The 23,211-nt window shown below is 48.4% G+C and overlaps 1 protein-coding gene across 4 annotated transcripts in view; it reads right to left on the reverse strand.

Annotated features, from left to right (window-relative positions):
- BCL9 (BCL9 transcription coactivator) overlaps window positions 1-23,211 on the reverse strand; it is a 60,380-nt gene that overhangs the window by 31,501 nt on the left and 5,668 nt on the right. The gene's annotated exons all lie outside the window — the stretch shown is intronic.

Here is a 23,211-nt window from a genome sequence, read left to right on the forward strand (position 1 = left end):
CGCGCACAACACGCACCCCCAAACTCCGCCGAGCCGGGGGTACACCCCCGCCACCCTCCCCGCTCCGGGCGTACCCCCTCTGGGGTGTCGGCGTGCCCCGGTGCCCCCGCAGCCGCAGGGGAGGCGCCCGGTGGGCCGGGGAGGGGCGTCCGCGGGCCCCCTGTCAGCGCGGGAGCCGGCGTTCCCCCCGCTCCCGCCCCGCCCGGCGGCGCGCGAGCAAAGCACCTCGCGCTCCCCTGAGGCGGCGCGCGGGGGCCCGCCCCCTAACGGCACCCCTAACGGAAACGGCGCGCGCCCCGCGGGGGGCGGGGGGCGCCCGCTCGCCGCTGAGCCCGGAGGCCTCGCACGGCCCCGGGGGGGAGGCGCACGGCCGGTCCGGGGGCGCCGCGGGTGGGAGGGCGGCCGGCCGGCCGGAGCGGGTGGCCTGGCAGCTCCCCTACCTCCTCAGCACCGTCCTGCCCAGAGCGGCTTTGCGCCATTTGGCACTTCAGGCCCCCCCCCCGGCAGGCGGCAGCTGCCCGCGGAGGGGCTTCTACAGGCCAGGCGATGGAGCCAGCCGCGGGCACGGCCATCACCCTGAACGGGGCACGGCCGGAGGTAGGCAGGACCACCATGGAGTGGGCACACCCGCTGAAGCCCGCTGACACCAGGCATGGAATTTCCCTTACACGTACTTCCGAAGAAGGAAGGGGTCCGGCTGGGCATCAGCAAGGCAGGAAGGCAGCGGGAGGGAACTTCTGGAGGAGAAGCACATTTCTTCTACCTGGTGGCTGAGCAACTTGACTCTGCCCACCGGCTGCCAGCGGGTTGATGGAGCCACTCTGAGAGATCAGAGGGCCTTTGCTGATGGGAGAAAGCACTGGGTTAAGCATCAGCTTGCAACTAAACAGGGAGGAACCAGACAGTAATGACAAACAGACACAACCTATCAACTCCTAAATATGCTCAAGGGCCCTATCCTGAACAAATGCTCCATGTTTGGGGGATTAAACATCAATGTAGTTTGAAACTGGCTGGCAGTTAAGAGTTTTGAAGATTCGTAGCAAACTCCCGCCCTTTTCAGTCTGGGACTTACTCTGTGAAAAGAGCACTTTCAACATCCACTAATCCTTCTCCTTCACCTCCCCAAAATGTTCTTAAAATGGGTGATCGTGTGAGTTGTAGGGAAGAGCTTTCCAAACCACCGGTGGCACAGAGATGCACAGAACCGCTGCAGTCTAACCAGAGAAAGCAGGCTGATCATTTTTGCATATCCACGATGCCTGAAGAACCTGTTTTGCCAATACAAGAGAAGTGAATAGAAATGCAGAGTGTGTTCTCCCTCTCCCTTTATCCTCAAACGACCCACTCTTTACCCTGTCCAACTCCCACTTTTAAATAACCCAACTCCTTGGACCAAGACCCTTTCAGCACTGAGCATTCACACTGGGCGTCCCTCTGGCAGATAAAACCACCTCCTCTCTCCACTCAGCCCTCAACCCCTAAGGGGCATTTCCTCTTTTTGTCTCTCTCTTCTCCTTCCCTGGTCCATGCCCACTGGGCAATATCGTTGAAGAACTCCTTACAACTTCCTCAGCACCGCAACAGTAGCTAATTCACACCTCTTACCCTAGATGGATACTCTTCCTTAAGGGGGATACTTTTTAACAGCGAGTTTCAATCCCTTCCAATTTACAGACCAGACTCCCAAAACATTTCCTGCTGGACAGACTTTCAGCCCACTGATTCCTCTTGCTTGCTTCTCTCTGTTACCTTTTACAGACAAGACCCTCGGGCTACAAGTTCCCCAGATCCATGACCCGGAGGTGGAAACAGTTGGTCTCCGGCCAGTTCCTACAACTCCTCCACTGATGCTAGCACTACCTGTACCTTTCCACAGATCACGGCAGCGCTTTCTAAAGCTGAAGTGTTGCTGAAACCTGACTGGTCAGCTCTACTTGAACCACCACCTTTGTTGTCATCGGTTCAGCCCGCTCCTTTGCCTGATGTATAAACCATCTCTATTTTTACATTGGTAGGGGTCTTTCTTTATCTAAGACCTACAATTCCTCCTCTCTTTTACGCATCCCCCACCTGAGAGGGCTCAGTGGACTGAGCCCAGGAAAGGCATATAGCATATGCCATATAGCAGTAGCTGTATGGAGTAGACCAGCCAGGATGCGAAACATGGTCTAACGAACAGATACGCCCTGCAGTGCTTTAGACAGAAGACCCAGTCCCTGCTCTCACCAACATCAGGGACCCATCGTGGTCTGCTTAAAAGGAAGTTTGTTTCCCCTGGGCAGTAGGGGCTGGGATTCTCCTAGGGAGCCTAGGGAAGCCAGGCACCCAACTTCCACTTCCTGAAGGTACCTTTGAAAAATCTTACCCTGTGCTTCAATCCTGACACATGCAACAGCAGCGATAAAATACGAGGTGTTAGCAGACTGCCTTTTTTGTTCTCCCTCCTCTGACCCGGTACTTCGCTGTCTTGTCCCTTGCGGAGTTAGACCGGGAAAAGGAGCATAAAATGCTACTAGTTCGCAAATGCTGTAGTTCCTCCAACTCCCCTCCCATCCCCCCGACCCCATCCCCCCACATTTCAAACAGTTATAAATGACTGTGCAACTCTGCAGGCAGCGGTCTCAAATAACCACACCAAGCCTCTCCCCTCCAACGGCTTTATGTCTCTTCCTTCCTCTCTTTGGGGCTCCGGATTGCAACTATCAAGGTGTTTTTCCTCACTCTCAAGAGTTAAGTTTCTGCTTCACCCACCACCTTTGGGAATCCGCCACAGTAAACTGCCACAAAGCAGTGAATTCCCAAGGCAGGGATTCTCAGCTGAGAAATCCCTCCTGCTGTCCTTGAAGGGTTTTACCATGGGAACTGACAACAACAGGCTCCCAAGTGATCTCAACTGCGATGACAGGTTGTAAGGCGGGATTTCAGGTAGCAGAGCCCCAGACTGCCACTGCCAACCTCGAGAGCATCCCCCCATATTGGGGCCTTGCCCTCTCTCAGCCAAGCTCATAAAAGCTGCCCCAGAGAAGCCAGCTGTCCCGGCTCTTTAGAGCATGACCGCAAATCCAAGAACATCTTGGAAACATTACAGCTCTCACCACACTGCATACACGCTCCTCACAACTCCCTGGCTGCAGCAGGGACAGGAGATCAGCCTTTCTATTCCAAAGCGGGGTGCTCTTCCATTAGAGCGAACCAAGCCTAAGGAAAGCTGCTACAGGAGCTCCAGTTCTGCAGAGCAGACAGATCAGACAAGATAGGCCAGCCAGCAAAATACATTTGCATTACACTTTCTATATATGGTTCAGATCATGGCACACCCCAATGGCGGCTTTTATTCTCTTTAAGGGCCCGGCCCTGCAAACACTTAATTTTACATGTGTAAGTAGAGTCCCACTGAAACACAATGGAGCTACTCATGCAAATAATGTTAAGAGTGTGTAGGGCTGTGGCTCCGTTTCACTATTCCATCTGCAGCAGACCCAGTTTAAGAGGATCCTGCCATGCGCTCTCACAGTTATTGCCGCTCACTTGTGCCAGTTAAACTATTTATGTAGCCACACTCATAGGTGAGCTGTTTAAATGATCCAACTTTTTTTTAAAAGCCCTACTAACAAGAACAAATCCTTAACGCCAGACCAGCTCCAATGTAGATTTCATCCCCACAAGCGGATGAACTGGCACAACTGGAGGAGGTGGAAACATCTGAGGAACAGGAACTTTTGAAGATGGGATTGAGGGCAGGCGAAATGGCGACATGGAGCCTTAGTGTGTGAAGGCTGGAGGCATTCCTCTCTTCTGAAGTTACACCCTGCTCCTGACCATCCACTCTCTGAAGCGGAGCCTCTTCCCCAACCACACAGTCATTCCACACAAAACAAGTTTCACCTCAAATGCAAAAGCAGATCAAACCTTTTCAGTCATTAATGCTTAAAAACCTTCCCTCAAGAAAATCTGTCACCATTAAGAAGAATCTGCCAACAGTCACTATACCCAGGATCAGGGACATGTGCTTCTCCTTGCAGGTAAAGGATGTAGTCACCATGAGCATCTGTACTCAGAACAGCACTTCTCCTGCAGTCAAAAGATCCCTTGCCATTAGCTTTGACATGGCACATTTGGGCCATGCAAATTGTTCCCTACAGTTTTTTTTCAGTTTATGGGCTATTTTATCTCTAGCAACTCTGTGCTGAAATTGCATCACATATTTCCTGTCTGCTGAGGCAAGATTTCCCTCTTTCAGTGTGATTATAACCTTCCAGCAGGGAAGCTCCACTAACTCCTTAAGAGCTTTGCTCTCTACACTGCCTCCCAACTTCTGCATTCATGTACACCTGCGCAAAGGGGGTGTAAAACGCTATCACTGTTGGAAGTGAAGAACACACACCATTAGAAGGATGTTTTGCTTTGTTTGTTTGCTTCAGGTTTGGGGTTTTTTTTACTCTCTTTTTGCTCAGGTGTAAATGATCAGAAGAGCTGCAGGACGAGAAAGATCAGGCTCTATGAAATCCTTTTCTTACAAGCTTTGAGTTTTACATGGCTGCGTGCTCTAATGAGCCTTCTCGAAAGGAAACAACCCAATTCTGTACAGAATCCAGGTGATTATGGTTCGCATACTGCCGTGATCTCTCTGCATGGGCACAGGGGAGCTGCCTTCATGAATCTTACTGCGGGATGAAGTCTAAAGCTGGACAATGGGAAAGAGATGGGAAAGGACTACAGGGAAGGGTAGTTTAACATCCACTGTTAACTTGAAAAAAAAAACCCCTTCTTTCAGAAAGTCTTTTATTTATTGTAAATCATTCCTAAAAGATTAGGAAATCAGGCCTGGGGGTGGGGGAGAGATTGTTGTGGCTTGCTTTCTACTTCAGTGTCTTTTAGTATTAGACATTACCCTGAGTCTCCTCACTTTTGCTGAACCTCAGTCCTGCAAACATCAGAGAACATTTGGAACTGGTTGGGGTGAACAGTCCCTCTTGCACCCTGACTTGGGTGGGACTTTACAGACTCACAGAGGAGGGAAAGGCATACATATATATCCGTATCAATGTCAGTATCCATACACACACACACACCCCCAACACACACAGAGACACACCCCTACCTCTGTCCCCACTACTGGCATAAGACCACCTGTAGCTCACCTATACCCATTACTACTGCCTCGCTGGCTGCACAGAGCTCCGTTAGGGAGGAGACTGGCTGATGGATCTGACCAGCGCTGGCTGCACATCACCCGATGGCAACAGCATACAGCTGATGGCAAATTCAGCTGGGCAAGAAAGGCCTTGCTCTCACTTTTCCTATCTACACTGAAAAGAGAGAAAGGGTTGATCTCGTGTTTTCCTATTCCCACATTAACATCCAAACAATCTGAGCCTCAGTCAAGTTTGGGCTGGAGCATGGAAGTGGACCTACGGTTAAAATACCCTTCTGTATCTCCTGAGAGCCTTCTAATTGATCTGCCCCCTTTCAAGACATTATCCCACATCAAAACTCTTGACGCGATGAACAAATCCCATGTATTATAACATTCCAACTGCAGGAAGCTCTTGGCCTATTTAGAAAGTCATCTCTCGAGTCAATAAGCAGGTATGAGGCAAATACTATGCAGACATAGAGATAAATGCTCAGCTTTATCTCCTGTGATTCAAAAAAAAAAAAAGAGAAGAAGAAGGAGAGAAGAGATACTGAATCAGAAGGAAAATCAGGTAAACAGAATCTGGGGAAACATATGCTCATGCAACACATGAAAAATATGAATTCATACTAAACAGGCGAGAAATTTTGGCATACAAGAGACTCCAAAATCAATGTTTGCTCAGGAACACTGCTCCCACTACACTGACCCCATGTTTTACTGGGAACCGCTAACACACAGCAAGTGCTGTAGTGTCGCCAGGAGAATTTGTCTGTGGAATTGTCTGACCCTTGAGGCTTTTAAGATTCTCAGCCATGACTTTACACTCCCTTTGTACATGTATGACCATATTTGACTTCAATGAGAAAAGACATGGCAGCAGCTCAGAAAATTGCCAAACTCACCTCCTGCTTCCACTCAGCCATCTGCTGAGCCTAGCCCAAGACATCAAGCCCCCTTGCACAGCCGCACAGCTTCGTTCTCTGTAATGCCTGCCCCACAGTGCTGGGCACACACATGGGCACTTTCATGGTGTAAAACCAACCAAGGGAAATTTCATTCCCAAAGCAATACTTCTGAGAAAGCCATGACCAACTGAAGAACGCACCTTTCATTAGGAGCATCCTTCTCACAGGATATACTGAAGGAGGCTAACTCTGCCCTCAGACAGACAGAAGTCGTCATTTGTCGCCAACGCATACAACAGCCCTCTTGGCATAACAGGCTTTTTGTGCCTTCCAGTGCCGTTCCTCCAGCATCCAGCTGCTCAGGGTACCCACCGGCTGTACGGCAGGGCAGCAGTGCAGACGGGTTACACTCATGGACTACAGCTGCCTGTACAGTCAGCACACAGGTGTTTGAGGGTAAAATTTTGCTCATGTCTCGCCTGCAAGGCTACAACAAAATAAAAATAACTTCAGCATGATCTCCCCTCTAGATTGCACACGAAGAAGAAACCAAGCCCCCACTGTACTGCAGACTGGCCCATTAAAGCGAATGGTTAAATTCTTGCTATGAAAAAGTAGGCGTTGTTGTCTGTTTTGTGAGGCAGAAATCAATATTCCCGCCTCCTCTCCTTCTGTTATTTCACCTTGAGATACTCATGCTCAGATAGATGAGATGTGAATCTTACTCACTGTTACTGCAACTTTTCTCTCTCCAGCATTTCACAGGGTCACAGATGTTCTTGGAGTCCTAACCTGCCTGTAATTTACCACTCAGCTCCCTAAACTGAACACCACTGGTGACTGAAGTAGTAACTGATTTTCCTCACAAACCACACCACTGCGTCTATTTCCAACTATTTATCTACACCCTCTATCTCAGTCATTTTGCTCCCTGCGTGCTCCAACAACAACCTTCTCTCTGCCACAGCCCCTTTTCTGCTCTGGACCCCTATAATTCACTCCCTGGTGCTAGCCTCTTCCATACCGCGGCCATCTCGTATAAATGATGTTTTATTGTAAAATGCCCCTTCTGCTCTCTGTCTCCCTTTAATTTAGCTGGGGGGGGTAGCCTGGTTAAGCCTATGAATTTTGGGGGTGGGGGGCAAGGAGGGAAGGACCTGGGTGACTGATGCTCAGGCAAGTCTGAAGCAATGTTGGCTGGGGAGAGACAAAGCAGGGTAAAATAAGCTAGCACCATACCTCAACAGCTGCTCCTTCAACTAGGTTTCCCTTCGGCAGTTCAGATTCAGGGGCCTGGACTGATTCCTGCAGATCAGGTAGCAATAATGCCAGGCTGACTGGGCTGTTCTGATGAGTCCTCTTGGATGCAGCTCTGTCTACTATCATGCCTGCCTCTGTCACCTAAGGATTAGACAACTGCAATATGCTCTGTTTGGCAGCATGCTTTAAATCCATTCATAAACTGAAGGCAGTGCAGAATTCAGCACTCTGTTAGATAAGCCGTGTCTCTCACCCACAATCATTCTCACATTTGTGCTCCATTTTTACACCATCTGACCACTGGTTTCCAGACAGATTTTAACATGTTTCTCTAGTGCCTCGCATACCAGAACCCTTCCCACCCGCGAAACCACCTCTTATATTTCCCAGAAGCTGTAGAAAAGACATTGGGTATTCTCACACAGGTACCTAGAAGAGCAGAGTTGAGGGCTGTTCAGCCTTTAATTTGCCATTGTTTGCTGGTGACAGTCTGATGAAATTGCTTGAGTTATAATGAAGACAGTTTTCATTATCTGTCATTTAAAAACGTCAAGGGAGCTTAGACTGAATGGATAGGTGCTACCTGTTGTTTCAAATAGCTTTTGATGAAGGAAATACATTTCAAAAGTACCAGTCACTGATTTACAGGTGCTGTACAAAGATTACATAAAACAGTGTGATCCCTCCAAAGAAAACAAGCAGATTTTCCTCCTTGCTCTTTAGTTTAGACATTGGCTTATCATCATCACGATGCTGACTTTCTTCTGCAGTAATCATCGGCAGCTTTCAGATCTGCAAGATCCTAGATGATAGAGGACTATACCAACAAAACCAGGATTCCTCATTATCAGAGGGCACTCAAGAGTTTTAGCTTAGCTACATAAATGCTTCACTGTCCTTCTTCCGCATTTTCACTTGTGCACTTTCATGGTGCAAAGTCTGGACCACTTTAGCAACAGATGTCATGACCGGACATACTTCTGCCCAAACATTTTGCTAGTCCCTCTCTGCTGAAGGTGTTGGCCTCTCACAGCTGAACTGCAGTAACAGACTGCGTGAATGTTCCTAGTCCATCTGAGCACAAAATCTGCCAGCTTATTTTAAATCTTATCTGTTTATTCCCTAGCACCAATACATCTGCTTACAATACCTGCCTTGCAGGTCCTGAGAGACACCTGCGGCAGCATGTTTCTTTTCTGTCTCTAACCTTATATTTTAGAGCATCCATTAAACACGTGAGATGGTGTTGCACAGGGAACCTGCCTTGGTAATGTAACTCTGATGGCATACACTCCCTGTGCCTCGGCTTGCCTACAAGATGGGCTGTCCCTACACACAACCTATACCTTTTGCCTGTCCTTTCTGTCAAACCAAGACAAAATGAATGCCAGCAGTCCAGCCAGCACGCAGGGAATGCAGGTAATACTCCGTCTACATCTTTAAGAACCGCTTGCATTTTTGGTAATTGCTTTTATATGAGTATCTAGCACCAAAGACTGTAGCACAAATCTCTCATAAACACTCAAATGCTGAAGCACAGGTACCTTCCACTTCAGAGTCAGATAACAAAGATTGCTGCTTCTTTGTCCAGTTAACACAGCTTCAGTGTGCCCGGGTCCCTTGCAAGTCAGCTAGTTTCCTCACCCAGGTCCCTATTTACTTCGTGTGCAGAGACTGCAGTGTCCCCCATGGTGTCGCAGCTCTTGGTGGTATACATGATGTTCAAAACTAAGATTTGATGGTAATCTGGAAGCAGAAAAGGACTGAGCCTTAGGATGGTGGACTCTGAAGTCACAGATGTAGGGAAGAAATAACAGCTGTTCTGAGACCCTATCATTTCCGCATCTTGTTTCCATTAGGGCAACGTTTCCCAGGCACTTACTTGAGCCATCCTTACAAAGCGTCTCCCAAAGAAAAGTTCCTGGCAACACGTTACAAAAAAACATGTCCCCATCTCCCTGCTGCCATAAGCAAGCACAACCCCAATGATTTCAATAAAGCTGCACTTTCTGTGGCCCTAAGGCTATAACACTACAGTAAACAAAGCCAAATACCGTAAGCCAGATGCTTTAAGATCTGAATCCAAGTCTTCAATGTCTTGAAAATACGATCCACCAAAAGATGGCTAAACCCACACCTCCAACTGGCTGTCACAGAGTTCCTTCACCCACCAGCAGAAGATGGATCCCACGGCCTCATCCCAAGGCAGAGCCATGGCTGGTGGACCACAGCCTGCTCCTCACAGGCACTTCCCCTTGAAAGGGCAGCGGTACCTCTCTCCTTCAGGCTCAGCGCTGCGTCAGCACTCCCAGCCTCCCTGCTGAGTCCTCTGCCCTCTCCAAAAAGAAACCCCACACTCCACTCTAATGGCCACAAGGATGAGTTCGAGCAATAAAATGCTGATACGAAAACCAAATGACCTTACAATTTCAGCTGCTTACCACTCCAGTTTCTTCACTTCCCCATCGTACAGTTTGTTTTCCCTTTATATCTAAAACATCCAAACCAAGACCACTCACTCCAAGCAAGGAGTTGCCAGACTAGGTTTGGGATGCACTGGCACAAGCTGAAAGCAGAGCCACGGCTCAAGACAACAGCACAAATCCTGGAGTAAGAAGGATGTAATGCTGGATAGTTGCTCAGGACTGAGTGAACACAGCAAATGAATGGTCTTTCCAGCTTCAAAAGTGGTCCCTGAAGGCCAGCAGTAAGGGACTTTGGCTTGATAGTATAGTCTGGGGAACATACTGCACACATATCCAGTAAGTAATGTCGAAAATCCATAGACAAAGGAAATGTTTTAAAACAGAGGAGGAAAATCTACTTGAAATCAATACCGTGAAGGTCTCTAAAAGGAAACACTCTGCAAAAAAGGACACATTTGCCACATATAAATCTTTAATGATATCTTGTAGTTCTAACAAAGCCTTTAAAAAAAAAAAAAAAAAACCAAAAAAAACAACCAAAAAGCCCAAACACTCAGATACTGTAATACACCTGATAGAGCAATCATCCTCACATGGCAAAATATGATTTTCACACCTGGTAAATGAAACGACTCTACTGCATACCGAGGCCAGGGTTAGGGGCTAAGGTGAGCTGTTAATGGAAGGTTAGAGACCACATAACGGCTCTTCAGGGAGCACCTTTCAGATGCTCTTTTCATGTACAGTAGCGCACAGTGATCAGAAGGCACTGGCAGCACATACTCAAGTCACTGTCACTGACAGTGGTTCTAACTGTGCAGTCGCCAGTTGATAGCTTGGGTTAAGATAGCCGGCTTGCACGCCAGCGCTCCTCAGGCTCAGAATAAGGCTTCCTCTCTTGTAAGAGCAACGCTGTATTCTTTCATCTCCCTCCTGGCAGGCCTTCTGCAGCACACCAGGGTTAACCGCTCACTCTCTCCTCGCGGGGGAAGAGTGAAACTATAGAGCCGAGACAACAAACTTTTCGACCGCATAGAGGCTAGAGCCTCTGAGCCATTAAAAGAAAAGCAGGTGGTGAAAAATCAAGGCAAAAACTGATCACAGGCCACGCTGGTAGGGGCCCGATGGCATTCAGAATCTGCCCTGTATCAGCACACCAGACTGCTAGATCCAGGCAGGATGGCTACGCAATTTGCCAGTCACTCGGGAACAAGAGAGAAGTGAGACCTGCGGGGAGCCAGCAGGCCCCGGAGGTACGGATATTTACAACAAAAAATCTGAGAGGAATCAGCAAGAGGAAGATGCACGGAGAAGTACACTACACGCTCTAGCACCAAACAAGACACATTGCTTACAAGACACTTTAGAATATCTGGCTCCATAAATTAGACTGTGATTCCCAGTTCTTTAGCTCCAGCTCCTGCTGATTTCTGTGGATAAAGGGGATGTTTGTCACTCCCAAGATCAGACGCCAGATCGAACGCTTTTCAAGAAGTACACAGACGAGTATGTTCCTAGGGAAGAACGAGCTAGAGCTAAGCCTTCGAATGAGCACAAGGAGAACCTCCTGCCCACAGACAGGAAAGTGGTAACCTCCTTCACTTCCTTTGTGGCTTTAACCTAAACCACAACTCCTCCCTTTGGGTTAGGAGTCTCTTCCACTCATTCAGATGTTTGTCAGCTTGTCTCTCTCTAATACCCAGCATACATTGCTGCCACATAGGAAAAATATGCTCTTCTCCTTTTTTGCTCTCTCCCACACCCCTTTTGCAGTTTCTTTTCTAAACAAGAATGGCTTCAGTGCATGGCAAAGCAAGTCTCGACTACAGCTTTTCAGGCACAGAGAAAGAAATTAGCAATTGCAACATGAGGGAGCAGGGAGAAAGGAGACGACGGCATACAGGCTACATCACATTTGGGAACACCGGCAGTGAGGAAATGTTGCTGCCAGCAGAGCGACGCCAAACCAACTCACAGGGCTTCTCCGTGAGTGTGAGCACTCTTCCCAGCCCAGGGCACAATATCCATCCTTCCTTCTCCCCCAGAGAGCTTCAGAGCATGGACGAGATGCTGAAGGGGGACGCATAGGGGAGCAAGTGCAGGGAAGAGCTGTGCTGCCAGAGAGGAGGCAGCCCTTTGCCCACGCAAACGGAGGCGAGAAGGACAGGTCCCATCATCCCTAGTTTGGGGCATCCACTGGGGGGAGGTGGCAGCTTCCCCTTCACTGAGATCCCATCACCTGCTGAAGAGAGGTTTAACAATGCAAGAGACAGTGGCTCCCACCCAAAACCCTCCTGGTCCAAAGGCTTAACCTTACGATACCCAGGTGACATTGGGGTTTTTTAGAGAGAATTTGGCCTTGTGAAAGATTTGAGGAGTACTGTATGGGCATTTTTTTCCTATCTGCCTATACCAGGTAGGCAGAGAGGTATTTGGAGGGTAACCTCTCCCACTGCTCCCACTGCAGCACACTGGGCAGCCACACATGGTGTCGAGTGATGCAGTCGCTCCCTTGTCGCTCCCCACTCCCAGGACAGTTCAGGACTATTTAGGATAAAGGGGAATGCTTTTTATTCCTTCAAGGTTTTCAGACATTTCAAATAGCTGTTCTGTATCTGATCAGGAAAAAAAAAAAAAAAAAAAGGAAATGTTTTCATAGCTTTTACCTAGAAACTATGACCAAATGAATTCAACACAAGATTTCATTTTACCTTCTTGAAGCACTTCACTTCGACAGCTTCAAAACTTTTCCCCCTTTTTTTTTTTTTTCAAGATGGGACATGAAACTGGAATCAACTTTTCCCGAAAATAGCAACAGTTTTTGAAAATCAGCAATTTTCTGAGAAAAATGTACCACTGGAGAAAAATTCCAACAAAACCTAGTTCTATTATTTCCTCCCAGCACTACACAAGAATATGCCTTCGTGGTGTAATTCCGCCTTAAGTTTCATAGCAACTCCGATTCAGACATATTGCACAAACAGATATTAGAATATGCCTTTGACATCATGAGAGCAATGCAAAATAGTGTATACACAATATGGCCAAGCAATGCTGCTATGGAAACCCTTGCTTTGAATTCCTGTATATGGGGTGTTTAAATTCTTAGCCCTAATATTGCTTTTACAGAATGTTTTGTATTTTACTGCCTTGCTCAAGTCATCTCCCTCCTTCTGGGCTCTCTCTCCCCCTCGGAAAAGAAAGATGGTTTGGTGGGTGAAGCTGTAGGTGATGAGATCTGCACCGCATTCCTGGTGCTGCCAACCACACCAGCTCCATGAGCTGCAGCAAGAGAAGTAACTGATCGGTGCCTCAGTTTCTGCAGCTGTAAAATGGAAATAAGCTGACGTCTTACTTCGGATATGACTCGAATGTGCTTTGAAACCCTTTGTGACAGCCAGAAGATGCATGCATCCTTATTCCTATTTGTTACTTTCCGTAGGCGAGGAGTTACTGTCCTCTACAGACCTATGCTGATGATCTCTCTATATTGAAGAACCAAATCAGGAAGTACAGTCGCCCACTCATGTAGCGAACAGATAAGTAATAAAGCAGTGCTCTTGCCAACTTCTAAGGAGGTGGTTTCTTAAAAAGACATAGGAAGCTTTCATGTTTTGAAGCTGACTAATTTCAGAAAGTTCCCGTTTTGCTCTCTTTTTCTTAAACTTCTTCAAAAAACGTCTGCTTACCTGCTCCTCTAAAGTGTCTTCTGCAAGGGAGGGTCAGGCAGGCTAGATTAAAAGTAACAATGTTGGAAGAAAAGAGGATACTTTATCTGTCCATCTCCTCCAGTTCCAAGGTGCTCCTGGTGACCCTAGACGTACCCTTCGGGTCTCACCCTGACAAGAAGAGGACGCTGCAGCCAGCAGCGGCCACCTGAATCTCTGCCGACCGCTTCAGAATACAGCGCAACCCGAGACACGTGGCACCACCTCCTCCTGCAAAATTTGAGCAGAATGTGCAAATCTATTAACGATCACCCAGCAGCCAAACAAACTCACCCATGCAATCCAGTGATCGCAAATGCAGATTAAGTTACTTGCATTCGTCTGATGGTGTAATTGCCAGACTGCACATTCAAATAAGTATTTGTTTAACTGTGTGATATACAGATAGAACTTATGCACTTGAGGCCAAATTCACCCCTGTTGTAATTTCCGTAACTCCAATAGCAATTACTCAAAGGATTAATTTGGCCCACAGTGTTTCCTAGTACATGTGATTCATCATTTCTTTCCTATAACAAAGAATAATACACTGTTTCAATCAGTGGTGATGTCCTGGACTCCTTGAGGCTGCCGGACTCCCTGTTTAATCAGACATAAAACAAATCACTTGCAGAGGCAGAGGCGTATAAGCATGCTTTAATTACAATATTGTAACACCAATTAGAGATCTATCTAATCGAGGACTCAGTACTTCCTACTCGGGTATTACTCCCATGTTGGGATAATTAGTGCTAATTAAGCTTGGAACTAATTAGGCCAAATGATCTCATTTATACCAACATAGATGACTTCTAGGAGTTCACACACACACGAAAAAAATCCAAGAGTGATTTTATCATTCTTGGACTCATCAGCACTTTGCTTTCAAAATGGATGGTCCCTCCCCAATGGATAAGCCCTGTTAAAACTCAAGTCCCAGATCTCAGATGATCTTAGATTCTTCCAAGGTAAAGAAACGCTCTCTGAAGGCATTTCAGTTGGTTGGCCCAAGTCACCTTCTGCTCTAATAGACACCATGGATTAACAGAGCTGTGTCCCACCATGCCCCGGTCCATTCAAAACCTGCAGGCCACTCTTCCCACAGGTATGGTTAGAACTTCTCAGGGCACTTAGCACACTACCTATACCGCCACCATTGCTGCACAGAATAAAGAGGTTTGCTGTAGGGTGCTGTGTGTTAAGACATACAGTAACTTAAAAAAATAAACAATTGTTAAACACAGGTACTTGTTGCATCATATGTACTTGTTGCATGATTTGCATCAATGCTGCATATAATTAGAGATTACACCCCAACACTGCTTAGTAACTGTGGCTCGGTTCCACTGTAGGTGACGGCTGAAGGAAGAGGCTGACTCTAGCTAATGGAGTTCTTTGCAAAGCCTGTCTGTGCTACAAGACTCCCCATGTTCACGGCCTGGCTGTATCTAACAAAGCTGGCTTTACACTGCAGACAGAAAAATAAAGGACAGCCCATGAAGCTGTGTTTATGTTGCAGCTTCTCTTCCTCCCCTCCAACCCCAAAATTTCTGCATCAGCTCAGCACTGAGATTTTCAGGTAGAAGAGACAGCAAGGCAACTACCATTTAGACATGCCCTCAGCTTAAGGAAACAGTCGCAGGCAGTAAGAAGTGTGTTCCCCATCTAACGTTGACGTGGCTGAACTAGTGGGTAAAACAAAGCTTAAAAACAAAACACTGCATTTTTGTCCAGGTATTTTGGGGACTATGCATCGGCCAGGATTTCAGCTGTTGCTTCTCACCCAAAGACAGTGTGCACCAGTAGTGTGATGTCCTCCTGCAGTATTTGCTGAGTGAAAGAACGCCATCTACCAAAATACCAGTCTCACCTCTCGAAGTGACTGGACATCTTTCAAATGCAAGGGAGAACTCGTACCCAAGAACTGGCTGGGAGCACCCACCCTGGCACCCATCCATTTGCAGTATGAACTTTAGAAATCTACACGGCCTCCTGTCAGAGCACCTCAACGCCTCTGCTTACTTAGCCTGGCACATTTGCTGAGGTTGTGCTATCAGACAGTACAGGTAAGTCAAGAATGGTTCACTCACGTTCACTGCACAGGCCACCTCTTTCTGTACATCCCTTCTTCCAACTCCTGCCTCGAATTCAAGCCTTCCAGGATCCGTTTCAAGGCGCAGCATGTAGTAAAACCTGCTCTTTACTTTTGGCTTTCTCTCACCAGCTGCCTTTATTACTCCTAAAGCTTTCTCCTAAACACTTCATTTTCTTACGCTTTCTCATACTTCAGGCTGGAATCCTGAAGCTGCTGAAACCAGGAATTCACCATTGTCTGTAGGTCTTCTTCCAGCCTGCCCCTTTATCCTCACAGTGATCATTGTTCCCTGGTGAGTCACAGACACCCTCTTTCTCCCCTCCAGATTCCTCCTGAACAATCTTCTCGTTTCCAAAGCCTGTCAAAACTGAGCCCAGCAGGATTCCCTATACCAACCTGACCTGGTTACAATACCTCCTGGAACTGATCCTCCAGCTGTCTGTGAAATTTCTGTAGAAGTGCCACTTCTTTATGCAGTACCATTAGCTGAAGATTAATAAATAATGCACAGAATAAAACAATCCCCAATAAACAATGTACTACTACTTCTCCTATTTTCTTAAGTGAGCAACATGGATCCTAAATCTGATCTCCCCCTCCAGTTGTTACCCAATCCTCATCTCAGCTACCAAACTCCCTTCTCCCTCCCCTGGCAAGCCTATCATTCCTTTCTTCCCAGCTGCCAAGGCCTTTGCTACTACCTCCTCCAGCCCAAATACACCAGCAGACATGAATGCAAGCACCCATGCACAGATCAGGTTGCATGTTCAAAATGCACATGCTTCCATATGCAGCAAAACAGTAGCCCACAACCCACTGAATCATATTTATTTGGGTATCTGCTGGAACCCCTGCAGGTACCCAGGGGTATCCTGGGTATCTGAGGTGAGTGAGTTGGAGGAAGTCTTCTAATGGAAACAAAATCTCTGAACCCAAAGTCTGAGCTTAGACAGTGGTAGATAGATGATCAGGGCAGTGTTCAGCAGAAGCGCACAATGGGCCCAGGGGGGGTCTCTGAATGGCATCTTTAGCGTTAAAAGGGAGGAATTCAGGAGCTTTAGATCAGAAGTGCATCCCAACTGGGCATTAGACTCTAATAAATAAGATGCTTTACACTGACAGAGTGCCAGAAACCTCCTAATATCCTCCCCAAGCTCTGCATACAGGCGTCTCTTCAGTTGACGGTGGTTTGGATGGCAGAAACCAAGCAAACAAACTCCCTACGTAACAGAGGAGGGAAGCAAAGCAATGTCCTGGTGGAAGAACATCAAGTCACAACCACTCAGAAAACACTATGAATGCTCCAATTTGGGACTACAATAAGTCCTTCAGGACAGGTGTCTCTTTCCGGTGTCTGGACAGCACACTGCACAATGGGTCCCCAGTCCCATATCAGCACTTCAGTACGCAGTGGACAAATATTTACTGTCACCAGCCGCCTGCAAATAGAGGCCGCCTCAGAAGGACCTCCCCAGGGGCATCTGCAGGGGATAATGGAGGTCCAAGGCAGTGACCTGAGACCCAGGAGCTCCTGGGGAGCTCACTGTGCGTCACAGTTCAATATGTCCCCTTTCCAGCCACGTTTCCTCAGTTATTTTCAAACATCCACCAATTCGGGGGGTTTAGCACACTTTTTCAGAGCAAATCCTATCCTCCCATTCGGGGTCTGCCTACATCCAGAGGTCCAGTTGGTGGCCAGCCCTGTATGGCCCTATATGGCCAAACCTGTATGTGAAAAGATGAGGCTGAAAGTGCAAGGAAACAGGCGCAGGCCAGAAATAATCGAACTCTTGTTCTCCTGGAGTGCTAGCCACAGGAAAACATCCAGGGTTGCAGCAGCAAGATGGCAGGAGAGTGGGGACACTGGCCCTGTCCCCTCCCATCCTGAATATCTGGGTGAGTACCAGCTGCATTTCCAAAAGGAAAGCAAATGGGCTGCTGCTTACTGCAGGCAGCTGCCAGGTTCGTATCCTCAACCCCCTGCAAGAGCCCTGGCTCAGGCTCTTGTTGCATAAGGCAGGGATGCATCCCTAAGTCTGAGGTTTAGAAACAAGATGTATTTATTTGTTATTATTTTCAGTTATCTGAGTGCAGTAAAGGTCAGAACACTTATCTTCCGGGGTTGGTTCCTGCTCCCACTCATGTGATTCAAAACCAATTGAATGATTTTTTTCTGTACTTCTCGGACAGAAGAAATCCAGTGGGAATGAAACCTGACACAGGGCATTTTCTAAAGAGGATCTGTGGGAAAGAGGATCCACTGCAATGGGGGGAAGGGGAGGCTTGTGGGCATTCCTGGGTACCTCCTCCCCAGTCCCCATCAGTAAAGATGGGTGGGGATGCCACAGCTTTTTACCTAAGTTTTAACCTAAGCTGATCTCCAGGACTGGAGTGGACAGTATCACCTATGTGATACTCCCAGAGCTGCATTTTGGGTGAGAAGGCTCAAGGACATAGCTGTGTGTCCTGTGCCCTGTACACGGGCTGCTCCATAATCTCCAAGATTAATTTATGCAGAACACGGGAAGACGTGCTTTTTCCTTTTGCAGGGAATGACTTCATTAACCTTCCAGGAGCTTGCCAGTAGTGAAGTAGAAGCAATGGGAAAACCACTCTCCTGGGAGAAGGGGACTTCTACCATGTTGCTAACAGCACACACCTGGGAGAGGCCAAAGACACCAGCAAATGATGGACCCTGATCTAGTAATACTCTGCCTTCCCCCTCTGCTCTCCCAGACACCCTCCGGTCTTTGCCCTGCCTCTTACAACGGTCCTCCTCCCCTAGTTGCTGACAGCTCACGGTGTGACCAGAGAGACAAGGAAGCCAGATGGGAAGGCAAACGAGACAGAGGAACACCATGTTGGAAAGAGTCTGGAGAGAGACCTAGCCCAGAGGCAGAGCAGGAGGGAAAGAGCAGGTAAAACAGGTGAAGCAGGTATGGAGAGGGAGAGAAACGGCTGTGGGAAAAATGGGAAAAGGTGTATGGCATCTTGCATGGAGCACGACAGATACCACCTCAGAACGCTAAGGAAGGGTCAGTCTGCTGCAGAGACAGAAGGGAGAAATCAGGAACTGCCTGGTAAGGAGAGCTGGGGCTCCTGACTTTTCTGAGCCTGGGACTGAGTCATGCCTGGCAGGGGCAAATATGGTGCTACCCAGAAATGGAGATACACTCCACTGGAGACCAGAAAGTCACCATGCCCTGTCCTGCAGGACACTGGATGAACTTCAACGCACAGCCATCTGTGTGACTTCTTCATACCTTGCTATCAGGAACACATGATGAGCCCTTATTTGGCTAGCTCTCCCATCAACCTAGCGGCAGCCACGTCTCCCTGCCCTAGGGAAAGGACTTCTCCATGCCACATGTCCCCACTGTGGGAGGCAAAACTGAGTCCATGAAGGGATATCCACAAAACCACCACGTTTGAACTGTCGCTGCTGGCTAGGATCCTTGCATACAAAACTCTGTCCCTGCAGGGAGGTGGTTAAAGAGCTGCATCCACTCCGGCTGACTTGGAAGAAACTCTATCCCACATCATATAGTGGGATAGCCTCTGCGTGAGATCAGGTGGCTCTCTCAGGCAGATGAGAGAGGGGTTCTCCCTAACGCAGTGACCCTGCTGCCCCTGTCCCATCCAAAGAGCAACTCTCATCCCCTGCTAAACACGGGTCTCCCAGGAACAGAGCGCAGCTGTTCTGACCTGCTGGGCGCTGGCTTGCAGGCTCAATGCAACTCTCCAAGATGCAGAGGCCTCCACAGACATTTGGTGCTAGTCCTCTCCCACTTCCATCACAGCTTTCCCTGGCAGAGCATGGGACCCCGAACTCAGCTGGGAGCAACGTAGGGGGACAGTCACCTGCCTCTTGACAACCACAGATGTCTCCAAGCAGACAGGCAGAACACAATCCACTTTTTCAAGGCAGAGTGTCTAGAGCCAGGGGGAAGTTGGGGGAACAGGAGTAGGACAATGGGCCAGAACCTGAACAAGTCATGAGGCCGTGTCCAAGGAGGTAAGGTGATGTCAAGAGATAAAATTTGAGACTACAGACTTCATCAGGCTCCCAGGCAGAAATAAAGTACTCAAACATTGAAGTGACAATCATGCTGCAGCTCAGAACAAGACCCAGGGCAGCCCCGTTCAAAGTCAGTGGCACACAAGCAGAGGGACTCTCACCTTGCTCCATCAGAAGGCAAGCTCCATGCTGCCTTGCCGGTGTCCGGGACATGGCTGCAGTGGGGGGCTGCCCGGCCGATCCCACCCCCTGTCCTTCTTGCTCGGGCCCTGGCCAGCCAGACCCGCCGGCAGTTCCCATGTGGCCGGGCTGCAAGGACACGCAGCCAGGAACAACAAAAAGGGGTCCACAGCGGAAAGACACGCAAGGGAAGAATTTGGGGAATAAACTAGAGAGAGGCGATAGGAAAAGTGTGCGGCGCATGAATAGTGGGGGAGGGTAGAAGATACAGGGTGAGAGAAGAAAATGACATGAACAGAAGGAAGCGAGCTGCAAATAGAAGGGGATGTGGAAACAGCAGAGAGAGACAGATTGCAAGAGCGGTAGAAGTAAAGGAGACCTAGAGGGACAGAATATAATAAGAACTCGGAGAGGAGAGGAGAGGAGAGGAGAGGAGAGGAGAGGAGAGGAGAGGAGAGGAGAGGAGAGGAGAGGAGAGGAGAGGAGAGGAGAGGAGAGGAGAGGAGAGGAGAGGAGAGGAGAGGAGAGGAGAGGAGAGGAGAGGAGAGGAGAGGAGAGGAGAGGAGAGGAGAGGAGAGGAGAGGAGAGGAGAGGAGAGGAGAGGAGAGGAGAGGAGAGGAGAGGAGAGGAGAGGAGAGGAGAGGAGAGGAGAGGAGAGGAGAGGAGAGGAGAGGAGAGGAGAGGAGAGGAGAGGAGAGGAGAGGAGAGGAGAGGAGAGGAGAGGAGAGGAGAGGAGAGGAGAGGAGAGGAGAGGAGAGGAGAGGAGAGGAGAGGAGAGGAGAGGAGAGGAGAGGAGAGGAGAGGAGAGGAGAGGAGAGGAGAGGAGAGGAGAGGAGAGGAGAGGAGAGGAGAGGAGAGGAGAGGAGAGGAGAGGAGAGGAGAGGAGAGGAGAGGAGAGGAGAGGAGAGATTTATGGTCTCCCCAAGAAGGAAGAAGAAAACCCTGCACTTTTTTCTCCTTAGCTTTCAAAGGTTTTGCAAAAGCAGAGTGAAGAGTTGTCATCCTCAGTTTAAGAAGGGAGGAACCAAGGCGCAGAGGCTGAGAGAGGCAGTGAATGAGTGAGATGGTAGAAAGGAGCTTAGCTCCCTACTTAAAGTCTTCTGTCAAAGATACAGGTGAAGAACAGTCTTGACTTTCTTCTCCTGAGCACACCAGAGAGAGACCACTACCCAAAGTTGGTAGGAAAAGGGCCTGCTAGAAGAATAAGAGATAAAGCAAAATAGCATAGGAAAAAGAGCAGCACCTGCTCTTTCTCAGCAACACCAAAGTCTCTGGAGATCTGGATTTAGACATATTCAGAGTAAACTAAACTAGAACGCACCAAAACAAGTAATGTCTTAGTGCTTACATGGAGAATTACCTGCAGGAAGAAGATGTTGCAGTGTGGGTTCAGGTACTTGCCAACCCTACCAGCGAACAGCCAGCTGCAAGGAAGACAGAAGTGGGGTGCGCGGGAGGCTGTGCGACGGGGAGGCTGTGCCTGCAATGCTCACTAACACCTTTCATTCGCAGCTTCTTTTTTTTTTTTTTTAAGTGTCTAATATTTATACAGTTTAATTTGTACCACCTTTACGTTTGAACTGCCACTAGGGAAAATGGGGGTTTTGTGTGCACAAACAAACACCAAGCCCCCAACGCCACGTACGCCTGAGCCAAATATAGTTTGCAAGAGCCCTGAATAAACCAAATACCTGGTGCCTGTTTGCACTCCTGTACAGACATGGGCAAACAGAGCTTCCCAGTTACTCACTGCACACAGGAACCCAAAGGATCCGGTACTTTCCTAACCTCTGACAATGCTACTTTATGGCTTGCTAGCACAGGAGTTGTCTAGGATTCCCTCATCAATGAGTGACGAAGGTCCCTCTGCTATAAACTGATGTTAATGGCAGGTTGTGTACCTTGTTTGTTGATTGCCGAGGAGGAATGTTTGTCGTGGCTGTCAAGCTCATAAAAATATTTCCATGACTTCAGACAGCTTGGCATTTTTACATGCAGCTGAGAGAGTGGGTGAATGTACAGATGAAAAATTGAAGAAACATTATTAAGAGAGGAAAGCGAATATCTCCTAGCACAACCAAGACGGCTTAGAAAGGCCAAGGAGGTCAGAGACATTTCTGAATAAAATGCATTTTTTTCCCCCCAGAGTTTTCTGAAGAGCTGGCAATAATTAAGCATTACAACACCTTTCTGGAGTAGGTAAGTCAGCTGAGGCCACCTGAGGTTAAAGGACTTGCCCGTGATCACACACAGCAAATCAGTGGCAGAGAGAATTAAACCCAACAGGCTTAGCTTCCATTACCCAAGTCCTACACACCTGGCTGACGTTCAGATCAAAGGCCGGGAGCTGTGCTGACTGTGGACCTGACTGTCAAGCACAGGTCCTCCAAGCCAGTACAGCAATCGGGCAAAAAGCTGAGCGGCAGGCACCTACCCTAACTTAAAGATGGTAATTGTGAAAACAAGTGACAGAAGGCTGGGAAGCAGTGCCTAGTTACGAACCGTGGTGCCAAGTGGATTAAATATACATCGATAGATTCAATTACAAAGAACAGCATGCAAAATGGAAGTGACTGCAGTCAAGGACCCAGGATGGCAAGAAATAACCCCAAAATATAATCACAGTTTTCAGTAGGAAGAAATCTGTGCTTCCGGACCTCATGGAAAAGGTGCAGCCTTCTGTCTCCAGGGGGACCATCCCAGGCCACCCCAGGCAGTGCGCAGAGAGTGACACCCAAGCCCCAAGGGCTAGTGAGAAGCCTGTGGGACTCAGGTTTAGTGGGCTGAGAGAGATCCATATCACCTAATGCCGAGCAGCCCTTTGTTATCGCTGTCACCAGAGAAGCCGGGAGAGTGAAGTGGTGGAGAAAGTGAGCTATTCCCCATCCCCCCCGGCTGCCCCCATACTCGCCAGGGCACGGCTGAGACACACCTGCTGAGTGAGGAGGAGGAAACCTGTTCCACACTTCAGTCCACGCTGCCCTGGGCTGGAATATCCAAAGACACCCTCATTAGTGTCAATATTCAGCCCTGCATCCATCTGTGCCCAAATGCATGTTCTGTTTTGGGGGGCCCTGACAGTACCGGATTTGGGAGAAGGCGAGCCCGGATCCTAACACCAGTGACCTACTCAATGGTTCAATACTCCCCGTGTGTAGCAGGAACAGAAGCTCACCTCTTCGCTCTCCTTCTTTGTCCATGCATTTCCCCAGGATTTCAGAGTTAGGAAATTATCATTGCAACCCCCCCGCCCAACTTCATCCTGCGCGTACCACAACACATGTACTACTCCGATCACTAGTAATGATTTAATTTCCTCCTCCTCCTTGGAGGAAAAATAGCAAGGATAATCATTCAGCACTCCATACGCACAGCTGCCACCTGAAAAATGCAGGTGAATGCAGTTAAATGGAAAGGCAAGTACAATCTCAGACCATTTTTTTGTACCTGGAGAACTAGACCAGCAGTATTTTGCAT

Source organism: Chroicocephalus ridibundus, chromosome 1 (genome assembly GCF_963924245.1).
Source record: "Chroicocephalus ridibundus chromosome 1, bChrRid1.1, whole genome shotgun sequence".
NCBI classification, from domain to species: Eukaryota; Metazoa; Chordata; class Aves; order Charadriiformes; family Laridae; genus Chroicocephalus; species Chroicocephalus ridibundus.